At 37.6% G+C, this 15,988-nt stretch overlaps 1 long non-coding RNA gene across 1 annotated transcript; it reads right to left on the bottom strand.

Moving 5' to 3' along the window:
• Nucleotides 1-7,520: 7,520 nt before the first annotated feature.
• Nucleotides 7,521-8,426, bottom strand: LOC146923924 (uncharacterized). The gene is made up of 2 exons (XR_015010941.1): nt 8,128-8,426; nt 7,521-7,831 (listed from the first exon to the last, which is right to left on the bottom strand). It is a non-coding gene; the product is annotated as an uncharacterized LOC146923924 (long non-coding RNA).
• Nucleotides 8,427-15,988: the final 7,562 nt, after the last annotated feature.

The raw sequence follows: 15,988 nt of genomic DNA, 5'->3' as shown, positions 1-15,988 counted from the left end.
AGAGGAATGGTTGATCATCCACACTTCTTACAATGGTTTATCTCATGCTACTAAAATCTTTGTTGATACAGCTGCAGGTGGTGCTCTAATGAACAAAGACTTCGAAACAGCCTATGCGTTGATTGAAGACATGGCTCGAAATCTCTTTCTATGGACTGATGAAGAACTCGCTACAAAGTCTTCACCCCTCAAAAAGAGGGCAGGTATGTACGAAGTCTCTAACTACGACCACCTTGCTTCTAGGATTGATGCACTAACCCACAAATTTGAAAAACTTAATGTTAGTGATACTACTTCTACATCTCCATGTAAAACATGTAGTGAATGCAAACTAGGTCGTGTTGAGCAATTAAATTTTATTCAAAATAACCAAGGGGTAAGTTTTGACCAAAGCCCTAATGAAAATCCCTTGGTTCAAAGAACAACATCACCAAGTTATGCTATTGATCAAAAGGTTATTCAAAAGTCTAATCTTGAACTTTTAATGGAAAATTATCTTCTTAACCAAACCGAGCAGCTCAAAGAGCTTGCAAATCAAACTAGACTTTTGAATGACTCTTTTGTTTCACTTACATCAAAAGTAGACTCTATCTTCTCTCACAACAAGGTCCTAGAGGCTCAGCTCTCTCTAGTTGTTCAATTTTGCCAACCTAGAATGAACGCCGTTACACTTAGGAGTGGTAAGCAATTAGAAGACCCCTTAAGAGTCAAGCCTAGTGAGGAAGAGACTAGCAACCCACAAGGTGAGATGGCTAAAGAAGAAAGTGAGAAACCACAAAGTGAGGAAGTTACACCTCAAACCAAAGATTCCTTTCCCTCAAAGATTTGCCAAGTCTAAGCTTGATGAGCAATTTAAAAAGTTCATTGAAATGATGAATAAAATCTACATTGATGTTCCCTTCACCGATGTCCTAACTCAAATGCCCACCTATGCTAAATTTTTAAAAGAAATTCTTTCAAAAAACAGAAAAATTGAGGAGAGTGAAACGGTGAACCTTACGGAGGAATGTAGTGCCATTATCCAAAATAAGTTGCCACCCAAGCTTAAGGATCCAGGAAGTTTCTCAATACCTTGTGTCATAGGGTCTGAAATAGTAAAGAGGGCAATGTGTGACTTAGGAGCTAGTGTCAGTTTGATGCCTTTATCTCTTTATGAGAGATTGGGATTGGGGGAATTTAAGTCAACTAGGATGACCCTACAATTAGCAGACCGTTCCCTTAAGTATCCAGCTGGAATCATAGAGGATGTCCCTGTCAAGGTAGGAGAAATCTACGTCCCTACGGACTTTGTTGTGATGGAAATAGAGGAGGATAACCAAGTACCCATACTTTTGGGAAGGCCCTTCCTTGCTACCGCTGGGGCTATAATTGATGTTAAACATGGAAAATTGGAATTTAATGTTGGTGAAGATACTGTTGAATTTGAACTTGCTAAACTTATGAAAAATCCCTCCATTAAAGATTCTTGTTGCATGTTAGATATAATTGACCGTTGTGTGAAAGAATGCTCCTTAGCATCAACTACACATGATGGTTTGGAGGTATGCTTGGTTAGTGATGCAGGTACAAAGCTAGAAGGAGATGCCAAAGCCTACGAGGAGTTATTGAATGAAAACCCTCCCATGGAAGGTTTGGGCATGGAAGAATTAATGAAAGAAGAAGCAGCCCCTCTACCAAAAGAGGCGCCAAAGGTGGAACTCAAACCACTCCCACCAAGCTTGAGGTATGAATTCTTGGGCCCTAACTCAACCTACCCTGTTATTGTGAATGCAAACTTGAATGAGGTAGAAACTGAAAAATTACTTTATGTCCTCAAGAAATACCCTAAGGCTATAGGTTATACCATTGATGACATCAAGGGAATAAACCCCTCATTGTGTACACATAGGATACTACTTGAAGAGGACTATAAGCCCTCCGTTGAGCACCAAAGAAGGTTAAATCCTAACATGAAAGAAGTTGTGAAAAAGGAAGTCTTAAAACTCCTAGATGCAGGTGTTATTTATCCAATTTCTGATTCTAAATGGGTTAGTCCAGTTCAAGTTGTACCTAAAAAGGGTGGTCTCACGGTTATTAAAAATGATAAAAATGAATCCATTGCAACTAGAACCGTCACCGGTTGGAGGATGTGTATTGACTATAGGAAGCTTAACAAAGCAACCCGTAAAGATCACTTCCCACTCCCTTTTATAGACCAAATGTTAGAAAGGTTAGCGAAGCATTCACACTTTTGTCACTTAGATGGCTATTCCGGATTCTTCCAAATACCCATCCACCCTAATGACCAAGAGAAAACTACCTTCACTTGCCCTTTTGGTACTTTTGCCTATAGGAGAATGCCCTTTGGTCTTTGCAATGCTCCCGCTACTTTTCAAAGATGCATGATGTCTATCTTTTCTGATTTTGTTGAAGATATAATAGAAGTTTTTATGGATGATTTTTCTGTGCATGGATCCAGTTTTGATAATTGCTTAACTAACCTGGAAAAAGTTTTAGAAAGATGTGAACAGGTGAACTTAGTGCTGAATTGGGAGAAATGCCACTTCATGGTAAGAGAAGGAATCATCCTAGGACACTTAGTTTCTGAACGAGGTATAGAGGTAGACAAAGCAAAAATCGAAATTATCGAAAAAATGTCTCCTCCCACCTCAGTAAGGGAAGTAAGGAGTTTCCTAGGACATGCCGGATTTTACCGCCGTTTCATCAAAGACTTTTCTTCAATCACTAAGCCACTAACCAGTTTGCTCCTTAAGGATGCAGATTTTGTGTTTGATGATGCATGCCTAAAAGCATTTTGCAGGTTAAAAGAAGCTTTGGTCACTGCCCCAATCATACAACCGCCAGATTGGAACTTACCCTTTGAAATAATGTGTGATGCAAGTGACTATGCAGTTGGGGCCGTGTTGGGACAAAGAAAAGATAAGAAGATGCACGCCATTTATTATGCAAGTAAGACCCTTGATGGGGCACAGGTAAATTATGCTACAACTGAGAAGGAACTATTAGCAGTAGTCTATGCTATTGACAAATTCAGGCCATACTTGGTAGGATCAAAAATCATTATTTACACAGATCACTCGGCAATAAAATATTTGTTAAACAAGAAAGATGCCAAACCAAGATTGATCCGATGGATTTTGCTCCTCCAAGAATTTGACATTGAAATAAAGGATAAAAAGGGTACTGAAAATGTTGTAGCTGATCACCTGTCCCGCCTTAGGGAACCCAATGAGGACGAGTTGCCTTTGGATGATTCCTTCCCGGATGACCAACTCTTCTTATTGGCACAAACTAACACACCGTGGTATGCAGATTTTGTTAATTTTCTTGCAGCAGGAGTACTACCACCTAACTTGAACTACCAGCAAAAGAAAAAATTCTTCCATGATCTCAAGCACTACTATTGGGATGAGCCTTACCTCTTCAAAAGAGGCTCGGATGGAGTTTTTAGAAGATGCATCCCTGAAAGCGAGGTAAGTAGTATTCTTCACCATTGTCATTCCTCCTCCTATGGTGGCCACGCCAGTAGTCAAAAAACTTCTTTCAAAATACTTCAATCTGGTTTCTGGTGGCCATCACTTTTTAAGGATGTGCATCTCTTTGTTTCTAAATGTGACAATTGTCAACGCACCGGTAATATTACTAAAAGGAATGAAATGCCCTTAAACAACATCCTTGAAGTTGAAATTTTCGATGTATGGGGTATTGATTTCATGGGGCCATTTCCTTCTTCTTTTGGTAATCAATACATATTGGTGGCTGTTGACTATGTGTCCAAATGGGTTGAGGCCATTGCTTCCCCCACCAATGATGCACATGTAGTTATGAAATTGTTCAAAAAGGTTATCTTTCCAAGGTTTGGGGTGCCAAGGGTTGTCATAAGCGATGGAGGGTCTCACTTCATTTCTAAACACTTTGAAAAACTTTTACAAAAATATGGAGTGAAACATAAAGTCGCAACGCCCTATCACCCGCAAACTAGTGGACAAGTTGAGGTCTCAAATAGACAAATAAAGGCCATTCTTGAAAAGACAGTTTCTATCTCTAGGAAAGATTGGTCAAGTAAGCTTGATGATGCTCTTTGGGCCTATAGAACAGCTTACAAAACTCCCATTGGAATGACTCCTTTTAAGCTAATTTATGGGAAATCTTGTCACCTCCCGGTTGAACTTGAGCACAAAGCTTATTGGGCAATTAGGAACCTTAACTTGGACCCAAAACTAGCCGGTCAAAAAAGGAAACTTCAACTGAGTGAGTTAGAGGAACTTAGGTTAGATGCCTATGAGAATGCTCGCATTTACAAAGAAAGAACAAAAAAATGGCATGATAAACATATCCTTAAAAAGGACTTCAAAATAGGTGACCTTGTACTACTCTTTAATTCTAGGATGAAGCTCTTTCCAGGAAAACTAAGGTCTAGGTGGTCTGGTCCGTTTCAAGTCCGCAAGGTCTATCCCTATGGGGCTATTGAAATCTTTTCTGAAAAAACCGGACCATTCAAAGTTAACGGACATAGGCTAAAGGTTTATAATGTAGGGGAAGGGACTGAAGTAGTGGCTGCTTGGAGACTTATTGACCCGCCTTAAAGATGTTTTTCTTTTTGTCAAGCTAATGACAGTAAAAGAGCGCTTCGTGGGAGGCAACCCATGCTTTTAACTGCTTTTGTTTTGTTTTTCTTTGTTCTAAGTTGTTTTGTAGGTAATTGTCCAAGTATGATTCGACAAGAATTCAAGAAATTGAAAATTTTTGAAGCCTCCTTATCAGAAGGTTGGCACGTCCCGTGCTAAGGTTGGCACGACCGTGCCATGTTTTTCAAGCAAAATGGGGGGCAAGGAAACAGAATGTTGGCACGGCCCGTGCTGAGGTTGGCACGGCCCGTGCCAGCTTACAGATCCCAAAATTCATCAATTTTTGCTATTTATAGCACACTGTGAGCTTTCTGCACCCCTTTCTTTCTTCTTCTTTCTTCTTCTTCTTCTCTTTTAATTTCTTTTTCTTTGAATCATTGAGGACAATGCTTCCCCTAAGTGTGTGGGGGGGGGGGGGGGGGGGGGCTAATAAAGTGTCTAGAGTTGTAGTGTTCCCAAACTCCCTTGAACTTTATTCTTTTGTTTTGTTTTTATAGCAAGAGGCATGACTAGTAGCTTGTTTTTAATGTAAATATGGCATGAAAATTTTTGTTTTGTCTCTTCCTTAGGTTGCTTCTTGTACATGAAAGTAGTTTCTTGTGTTTCTTATGTTCTTGCTATACCCATATCTTGTTTTAATGTGAAAAATCTCCAATGAGAAAAGCACCCGGTTGCAATCCTTGAGTAAATGTATGAATAGGTATTTTAAGGAACACGTTCTATCTTTAGTGTTAACCTAGACCCTTTAAAGTCTTAAGAGTAAAAGTAGTATAAGTTTGTATGGGAAAATTAACGAAATTGTTCTTAATTGTTATATTCTCTTTAATTTGTTAATGTTAAATGGGGCAGGAGAATGGCACCAACATGTGGGGGAAAGGACAATTACATCCTAACTTCCTAATTGTGGTGGTGACTCCTTAATTTGAACTTAAAGTGAAACAAATTCATCAATGCTAGGGGGAAAGGACAATTACATCCAAAAAGACTTCCTACGCGGAGATGAAACAAATAATAATTTTGCAGCACTGCTTAGGGTGATTTTGAATCTAGGGGGAAAGGACAATTACATCCGAGAAGACTTCCTACGAGTATAGATAGCCCCTAAGCATCTGCAGCCCCTTGTGCTTAATTGTTAAATTAATTCAATCTTAACTTTAATTCCCATCACTCTTATATGAAATGAAGAAAGGACTTTTCTCGGTTACTTTAGCACTAAGGATAGAACCTATTCCTCATAATATCTGTCTTATACAGGAGCAAGAAAAGGGTTGGACTGCACACACACACTCACTTGAGACTTGATGTTGGGTAGAATAGGTTCATGAGAAGTATTTGAAATTGTAATTAGTGTACTTGAAGCAAAGCCTTTCTTTTGAGACGTTTGTTCTTAATATTGCCATAATCAAATCTTTTGTTGCTGCTATGTTTGTTGCGTTTTGCTTGAGGACAAGCAAAGATTCAAGTGTGGGGGAGTTTGATGAAATTGTAAATTATTTATTGCCTTATTTAGTTTAGTTTTATTTTAGATTTGATTTTATTTTATTGCATTTTATTTTAGTTTAGAATATTTTACTTCAAATTGTCTTTTATTTTATTTTAGAAATAAATACATGGTGGAAGGTGCCTTGGAGCAAAAGAAAGAGGACTGGAGCAAAATACAGCGCAAGAATACGAAGATACGGGGCAAAAATACAATTCCCCTTACCAGAAGCTTGGCACGGCCCGTGCCAACATGTGGCACGGCCGTGCCCGTCCCCAGGATACTCTTTTGCTGCTTTTCTTCAAGCCCAAGTTACCCTGTTGCAGCTTTACCGTTTTATCCTTCTAGTTGCTTAGTTTCTAAGTTAGATGTAAAGCTATAAATAGAGTAGCTCTCCACCATAAACAATCATGCTTTACTTTGTTTATTTCAATTGCTATTTTAATAAAAGTCTTTATTTTCCCTTTTACTTTCTTTGCAATTTATTTTACCGTATTTCTCTCTTCTTCCTCCATGTCTACGATGAACATGAGTGAGTAGACTTCTTAGTCTTAGGATTATTGGGGAGTCTAATGACTCAATCCTAAACAAAACATGTCTAAACCCTAATTTCTATGTAACCCTAATTTCTAATCTAGATTCACCGTCTTAACGTGGATTAACAATTATCAAACTGTGGAAGCGAAAGCGGAGGGTTTGATAATCGTTAATCCATCATCCCAAACATCAATTCATAAAGCGAGAGCGGAGTCTTGATGTTGGAACAAGTGAATCTAGACAATAATTGCAAAACAGTGAAATAGTCTTTGCAATTATTGAGACAAAGAGTAGTTTCAATCCTCTATGCATCTTCTAGTAATCATGTCAGTGAAATAGGCTTGGTTGCTAGAAGTAAACTCTCACCGGACTTTCATCGGAAAGGTGAGGGGCTAAGGGAAACCGGTCTTTAGAAATTAGTGTGTAAGTCATGAAATTAGATGTTTAGGTTTTGTCTAGTGAAGGATTAGTTATTAAGATGAACCAATGATCCTAAGGCCCTTTATTATTATTGTTTTTACCTTCAGCATTCAAACTCTCCTTCATTAACTTTCTCTCCTCTAATCATTCATTAAAAGTTAATTAAGTTGAACAACTCCCTAGCGGAACGATAACTCTACTTACTACTATTACTTCGATAGGCCGTGCACTTGCGGTTTGGCTCTATCAGTTATATGGTATCAGAGCTATGTTTCATAAGAAAAGTCCAAGTATATCTTGAAAAATCATCAACAATGGTCAAGAAGTATTGAAATCCTTGTAAAGATATGGAACTAATGGGGCCCCATATATCCATATGCAAAAGATCAAAGCAATTGGAAGAAGTATGTTCACTATTTGGAAAAGGTAATTTGGTTTGCTTAGCCAAGTGACAATGATCACAAATAAATTTTTTATTGAAATTGATATAGGGAAAATAAGTACATAGTTGCTGCAGAACAGAATTTGATGGGTGGCCTAGCCTATAATGCCAGACATCAAAATTATTATGAAAGCTACTAATAGAGTGATTAACAGGAATTTGAAAACTATTGTTGTTAAGATTTTCAGTTGCAGACTGGGAATCATCAGTGGTGACAGAAAAAGAAACACTATTCGGAAAGGAATGACCCTTAGGAGTTTGATTGAGTATGTAGAGGTTGTTAATGAGCTCAACATCCCAAATCGTGCTCTGGGTAGATGTGTCCTGAAGTATACAAGAATTAGAAGAAAATATTAATAGACAGTTTAGGTTCTTAGTCAGTTGTGAAATCGAAATTATACTTAAATGGAACTCTGGTAGAAACAGTACATTATCTAAGTAGAGATTTTCAGAAAAGTGTATTCTACCAGCGTAATAAGCAAATAACGAATTTCCATTAGGAAAGCTCACTAAGATAGGTTTGATTTTAAAGATAGTTGTGAAAGATTTTATGAAAGGGCACACATGATCCGAGGCTCCTGAGTCTAAAATCCAAATAGATTGATGATACAGAGACTTACCTGTCTTGGCAATACTTGAAACCATGTGAGAAGATGTGTCGTTGGCTATGGATTTTCCTGTTGAAGACTCAAGCTTGGAAGATTTGAGAAGATTTATCAGGTACTGGTACTCAGTCCGTGACAAGGGCAAGTTGTTGTCAGCTGTATTAGAATCAACACTTCTGTTATTGTTAGGGTGTGGTGTTGGTTTAGGTTCTTGACCACCGTTGTTAAAAAAAGATTTCATAGCATCAAGTTGATTTCTTGATCTATATCCTGGAGGGAAACCATGCTTGAAATAGCAGTTTTCAACAGTATGGTTAGTTTTATTGCAGTTGGAGCATAACATTGAGGTTCTAGGACCTTTTCCACGTCCTCTACCTAGGCCATGATTTCCTTTGTGCTGAACAGAACTGGTATTGGAAGAATTGACACTGAAAACATTGGATTCAGAAGGTTGTTCAGTGGGAGTAGAGTCTTGTTGAATAACTAATGAATATGTCTTAGAAATTGAAGGCAAAGGATCCATTAAAAGAATCTGGGTTTGAACATTGGTGTAATTGTCATTAAGCCCTTTCAAGAAACAGAGTATATACTCATTATTTTTATATGTACGAACAGAGGTGGAAAGTTTGCACGAACAAGGTATGGCACAAACACAAGATGGAGTAGGTCGCAAATCCTCCAATTCATCCCAAATGATTTTCATATCAGTAAAATAGGTAGAAAGTGTGCGATCACCTTGTTTCATCGAATGAAGGTCGCGAAGCAGAGCAGAAACCCTAAAATAATTGCCTTTGGTAAATCGATCTTCAAGGTCTTTCCATAATTCATACGCAGAATCAATACAAATTGTACTTTGATAAATATGAGGGGAAAAAGTTCTGGTGATCCAAGAAATTACCATGTTATTACAGCGATCCCAGAGATCATAATTGGGATCAAGAACTGGAGGTTGAAGAAGTGTACCATGGAAGAACTTGATTTTGTTCTTCGATGAGAGAGCTCGACGCATCACACCAGACCAATTGTGATAGTTGTTGTCGTTCAGCGGCGGCGAAACGAGAACAGCACCAGGATTCTCACTAGGATGGAGAAAGTATGGACTACGCGGATCTTGCGACGGGTCTTTGGAAAATCGATCGTTGACGAAGCTTTGTACATCAGAATCTGAAGAATCTTCTTCAGCCATGATGAATAAGAACGAAGAAGAAAGATAATTTTAGGGTTTGAAAAGGTGTGCGGCGGAATCAATTTTTTGTTTTCTTCTAATACAGAAGTGTTGATTCTAATACAGCTGACACAGGTCTCCTTGCCTCAAAACCAGCAGCCACACCAATGCAAAGGGGCACCAAATTGTCACAAAAATTAGGCGCTCCACTTGCAGATCCTGTATCCTATAGACGATTAATTGGTAAATTGATTTACCTTACCAATACAAGACCAGATATCTCTTATTCGGTACAGCAGCTCAGTCAATTCATGAACACACCAACCACTCTTCACCATGAATCTGCCATAAGAGTCCTTAGATACATTAAAAGTTCTCCTGCCTTGGGACTTTTTTTTCCTTCTAATTCTCACCTACAGCTGAAAGGGTTCTGTGATTCAGATTGGGCAACATGCCCGGATAGCAGAAAATCTATTAGTGGATTTTGCATCTTCTTGGGAGAATCATTGATTTCGTGGAAGTCCAAGAAGCAAGCAACTGTTTCTAAATCATCATCGGAGGCAGAGTATCGCGCCATGGCATCTACAGTTTGTGAATTGCAATGGCTTACTTATCTTCTCAAAGATTTCAATGTCCCTCATGACAGTCCCTCACTTCTTTACTGTGACAGCCAGTCAGCACGCCATATAGCTGCAAATTCATCTTTTCATGAAAGGACAAAACACATCGAATTAGATTGCCACATAGTGCGAGAAAAATTACAACAAAAACTATTTCATTTGCTTCCTGTTTCATCTTCGCAGCAGCTGGCAGATTGCCTTACTAAACCACTGGACCCTCTTCCTTTCAATTCATTCATAACCAAGCTGGGATTAAAAACATCTACTCTTCGGCTTGAGAGGGCCTATTAGTGTGTATTGTTTTATTATTGGGCCTTTATTATTGAACCTCTTTTCTGTATTTTATCAGACTTGTATATATAGGTGACACACACCTATTTCCTTAACAATTATTATATTCACAAACTTTATACTTGTTATAATGCTTATGATCTTCCTCCATTCATGGATACGTGACATGGTATCATAGCGATACCGTACAAATTTTGTAAATAACTTCCATGATAATTTGTGCCATTCATATTCAAACTACGTGGAAGAACATGAAAATTTTAGGTTCTTCAACACAGTAATGGAACCCCTCCAATGCTCTTGAATATGCAACAATGGAGGAAACACCACTACGAATTTGTCTTTGGCAGTTTAGAGGCCACTGCGACCTTGATACCATACGGGAAATCACATGCATACTCATCAATATATACACGACCCAGCACGATAGAGAAGATTGGAATTGGTTGATTTTGAGGTATAATTAAGTGAGGCTCACGTGCGTGCAAATTAATAAAACATGGTCAATGTATTTTGTGTTTCAGAATTGTTAATCATATTTTTATTTTTTATCAAATAATCTAGTGGGTAGAGGTCACACATTTTAAAATATAAAGAAGTGGGTGCCGACGTTCAAACCAAAAAATAAAATAAAAAGGTTCTTTTGTTATTGAATCCATATGTCAAATGATGACAAATACTTCTATTATATGTTGGGAAATGCTAACGACTCTTGATAAGAAGCTTAAAGTAGCAATGTTATCTTGAAAATTGTGCATTCAATTTATTGAAAGATTAAAAGGTAATTTTTTCTACATAAAATTTAACAATTATTACCTTTTTTTGAATCCTTGACAAGTGTCATGGTATATATTTTTGGGTCTTGTTAACGAGTGTCTCCGGACACTCTTTAAGGATTCCAATAAAAGAAATTATTTTATAAAATGGTCAAATATTTCGATTTACAATGTATTGATTACACATATTTTCATAAAAAATTATCATTTAAATTTGGATCTTGTTAACGAGTGCCCTCGAGACACTCTTTAAGCATTCTAAAATAAGCAATTATTGTTTTCGCGTACCTGCAAAAGACACTCAATGTCAAAATACGGTAATGTGTGAGCAGATAAAAAATATATGTTTTAGTTTTTATTTTTACTTTTTGAATTAAAAGATGCACTAAAAATTAGAAAATTATTGTTCTCACTTATGAAATTGTTCATTTACTACACCAGCGGAAGTTAACCATTGCTCGGCATTTTCAACGGCAGTTAATTGTCACTGGACACTTTTAAGATCGGTTCAATCACTGTTTGAATGGACAATTTCATAAGTGAGAACAGTAATTTTCTAAATATTAAGGTGCAAATCCAAAATGGACCGAAATATGTTAGGCTCGGTAATAATATTGGGCTAACAAATGTGCAGCCCAATATGGTAATTGACGGTTTCCTCCTTACCAATGCTTAATGTTAGACTTCTAGAGTAATGAATTGCGGCTATAATATAGTACTATATTTTTGGCTTTGTTCTGGTTACTTGTTGGCACCAAAAAAGAATAAACATACCAATATTTTACTTCTCAAAATACGAATAGTCCTTGAATTTCAAATTCCTACCAACCTTACCAAATTTGGAGCTCAAGAATTTTCCACTTGCGACAATTTGGTTATATAGAATGTGAGTTAAACATTTCTTCTTTCCAGGATGCTAGTGACTTATATTTATACATATATATTGAACACATGACACAGCAACTTATAAATTGTAATTTAGGGTCACCTAGGATGTTGAACAACCGTACTTGTAAATAAGTTACAAACCTATAGGGATTGGGATTTATTTTCTCATGTATCCAACCTTTTGTAGGTGACACCAAACTTGCTTCATTTTCTTAGGCCAATCTGAGCAGCAACATAAATTCCTATCTACTTTGACTTTAGTTGACCCTTCATATATAGTTAAAATTGAAGTCAATGTTGGGAAATCAACAAAGTTAACCATTCAAATAACTTTTTTTTTTCCAGCCAAAATGATTGTATTGAGATTGAAGAGACGGACACCGATCACATAACTTATACATATATAAGCATTGAGCAAACATTAGAGAAAAACTTCAAGCATACCCCTTCAAATATACTCACATTACCACGTTTTCCAACCTTGGCGTGCATTGTACTCCCTCCATAATGAGAAGATAGTGAAAAAAAAGTGATCCACCCCTATTACAATTTTTAGTTTTAACTCTTCGACTTTTAGATTCCATGTTCTTCATGACTTGACCGATCGAAGATCATCCAAAGTGGAGAAGAAGAACTTGAAGAAACCTTTACCTACGGAGATCATTTTCCAATTTAAAATTGGTTTCCATTAGGCCAATAATAGACATTGCAATTTGCAAGTTCTAGGAGACTTTTTCCTTTTCCGAGAATCAAGTGTTTGTGTAAATTGTTCCTCCAACATGATATATCTGGCTTTAGATATTTTTATAGCAATGAAATACCTTTTCTAACATGGGTGTGGCAAGTGACTCAATGGAGCGTCGAAATTGCAGGTTAAAGGAATTTCAACATTGTTGTTTAGTGCTTGCACGAAGGATTTACGGGGGAGGGACTTTTGAGGCAAAGAAGGCTAAGGCATATCAGATGCACACTTTTCGCCATGAAAGAGAGCAAAAGTTGAGGTCGATGACGATCGCTTCTACAATATGCAAGAAAACAAATAATCAGAAAACCATCGAACAAAAAAGTTGTAACAAGAGTGACATTGAGTAGTTTAGCTGTGAGGAGTGTTACGAAACTAGACGAAACAACTACAAAATTGCAGATTGAAGCAATCAAAGTAGATCAAAACAAGAAAATAGAGGAAAGGAAATTAGAAGCTCGTAGAAGAGGAATCACAAGCAATGTGTAGCTAAAATTGGATGGGGTAGATTGCAATGAAATGAAAACTCACGCAATTTTTTTGAGCAAACCTAAAAATCATGATGATGCTTAGCGTATCATTTTAGAAAAATTGTGAGTTGGTTGGAAACAAATGCAAGAATTGACGACAACATGACTAAGTTGACTGACAATGGCGTAACCTAGGATTTAAAAAGTCATTGAGTCAAAGAAATTAGTTTTAAGATGAAATGTAATGAGAAACATGAAGAATCATCACCACATTCATGATGAAATGATATGACCAAATCGCGAATCAATCACAAGAATAAGATATTCACCATAAAAATCTAGGGGTGGTTCTCGAGAGAACCTAGAGTGGCAATAATATCTCCCAATCCAAAGATTGAATAATCAAATTCATTCAACAACTAATAAAATATGACGACAACATTGTTTCTCAAAAAATAAAAAAACATTGTTATTTTTAGAATTTTGCTCTCCACCCAGCACGTTTTGCTCGCACCCTGCAGCCATGCCAAATTTACCCTTGCGCAAGTTAACTCACGCAACGCAAGTTAACTAACGCCACGCAAGTTAACTCACGCAAGGTTCCTGTTTTTGAGCAAAACCCATCAGTCCGAACTCCAACCACCATTTTCTTTCCCTCCACCTTCAAAAACCCAAAAAGTGCGATTTTTTGGGTCTAAATCATCATCCCAAATCATTGCAAATCGCCAGGAAGCAAGTTTCTACGCACATCAAGCATCAAATATCAGGTATTGTACCATCTAAACTCATCTCATTTTGCTGGTTTTTGAGCTTGGTTCGTCTGGTTTTCGTAGGCACTAGGGATAGGTACGCAAGTTAACTTGCGCAAGTTAACTTGCTGCGCGACTTAACTGTCGCAAGTGCATTAGTGCTACGTGACTTAAGTCACGCCACTGTGCAGCCATGTTTTTTTGAATTTTTTGCGCCACTTTTGTTCTTGGTTAGCTTGTTCCGCAAGTAATTTATTTTTTCTTCCTTGTAATTTTTTTTTATTCAATAGATATATAGGGAGATGGTTGACAAAGTCGCGGATGATGACGTTGAACCGAAACCGGCCAAAAAAGAAGGTCCCGGTGAAGGTTCCGGCGAAGGTTCAGGCGATGTCAAACCAACCTTTAATTTGAAACCATTTAAAGTCCAAATTCCAATTTAAGCTCGAATTGGTAAAATTGAAGAACCTAAACCGGTACCTACCGGTGTTATTTGTGAAGCTCGTGACACCTCCTCATTTTTTACAACAAATGCAAGATGGAGAGATCAAGAAGAGTTACTTACTTGGGTTCGCGGACAAGGGGTAAAGGCCGGATCTGGTGTTTGTATAGATAAATCCGTTATAAAAAGGCTGTACTTGACGATGCAATGTGAAAGGAGTGGGGTATACAACCCACCTAAGACAAGGAAGAAACCGAACCTTGAAGGCATTGGCTCAAGGAAATGTAATTGTCCGTTTAGGTTGAAAGGTTTCTTTGATAAAGATACAAATGATTGGTGGATTGCAATGCTTTGTGGAATGCACAACCATGACTTGGAGGAGGGAAAGTTACAAGGACACCTAATTGTGGGTAGACTTTGTGCGGAGGAGAAGAAAAAAGTTATCGAAATGACAAAGAGCTTGGCGGTGCCTCGGAATATTCTCACCAATTTGAAGGAAAATAACAAGGAAAGTGTGATAACAATCAAGCAAGTGTACAATGTGCGAACAAGATGGCGGAAGGGGGAAAAAGAGGGCGTGGTTCACTGAAGATGCACAAGATCCGGTTAAACTTGAAGTCCGTTATGTAGATGTGAAAAAGAGGGCTTGGTTCACTGTAAACCCCACCGACAAGTTGGACGAGTTGAAGGCAAAGCTTGACGACTTCTTTATCCATATTGGTTCAAATCATAGAATACGTGATGTGATAGTAAATGTGCCAGGCCTGGACTTGAGGGAGGATAAGGAAGAGGACTTCTGGAAGACCGTGTATTATCCACAACTTCTCAAAGATGATAGCGACGTTGATTTCATGTTTAGGGTAATGGTTGAGAATAATACTTTGTATCTTTTTGTCCCATCCGTTGAAGTGTAATCGTTATTTAAGTGTAATAGTGTAATGTTTGACCGTTTATGTGAGACTATGTAATTTTATAAATTTATGGACAAATTTGTGTAATTTGGATTGTTTACGAGTCATTAAGTGTGTTTAAATGATTACGGGTCATTACCGGCGAATTTGTGTAATTTGGACCGTTTGGATCGTTATGTGTGATTATGTGATTGTGAAAAAAAACGATGTTTTGGTGTAATTTTGATTGATTGTGTCGTATTATCCAATAATATTGTTAAACTGGCGTAATTAGGTTCAATTACGAGCATATTAGGGTTTGGACCCAAACTGCATTCAATGCACATCAGTACATCATTTAATGCTGTTCTGATATATCAGTAGTGCGTGAGTTAACTCGCGCAAGTGTAATACATTGCGTGAGTTAACTCACGTAGTGTCTTATACTATACGTGACTATGTGTTAGTTAACTAACGCATAGTTTTACACTTGCGCATCTTAAGTCACGCAACGTTACTTAACTAACGCATAGTATTACACTTGCGTTAGTTAACATGCGCAAGGGCAATTTTGGCATGACTGCAGGGTGCGAGCAAAACGTGCTGGGTGAAGAGCAAAATTCTTATTTTTACCTAGGCCTATGAGGGACAGGACCATCACAAGGTCCAACTAGGAGATAACGGTCCACAACCACCTTAAAAGGGGAAGGAGCCAGATACAAGCTCTAAATAGAAACCAAAACAACTGCAAATATTTCACTTATTACAACCAAATTACCAACAAACAAGGAAGTATTAAAAATCTATATTTTTTGTAAAAAAAAAGGGAAATATTAACTAGTG

Source organism: Medicago sativa, chromosome 5, assembly GCF_051527215.1.
Source record: "Medicago sativa cultivar Bolivia chromosome 5, Bolivia_mono, whole genome shotgun sequence".
NCBI classification, from domain to species: domain Eukaryota; kingdom Viridiplantae; phylum Streptophyta; class Magnoliopsida; order Fabales; family Fabaceae; genus Medicago; species Medicago sativa.
Note: the sequence above shows the minus strand (reverse complement) of the source record. Positions and strands in the feature narration are given on the sequence as shown.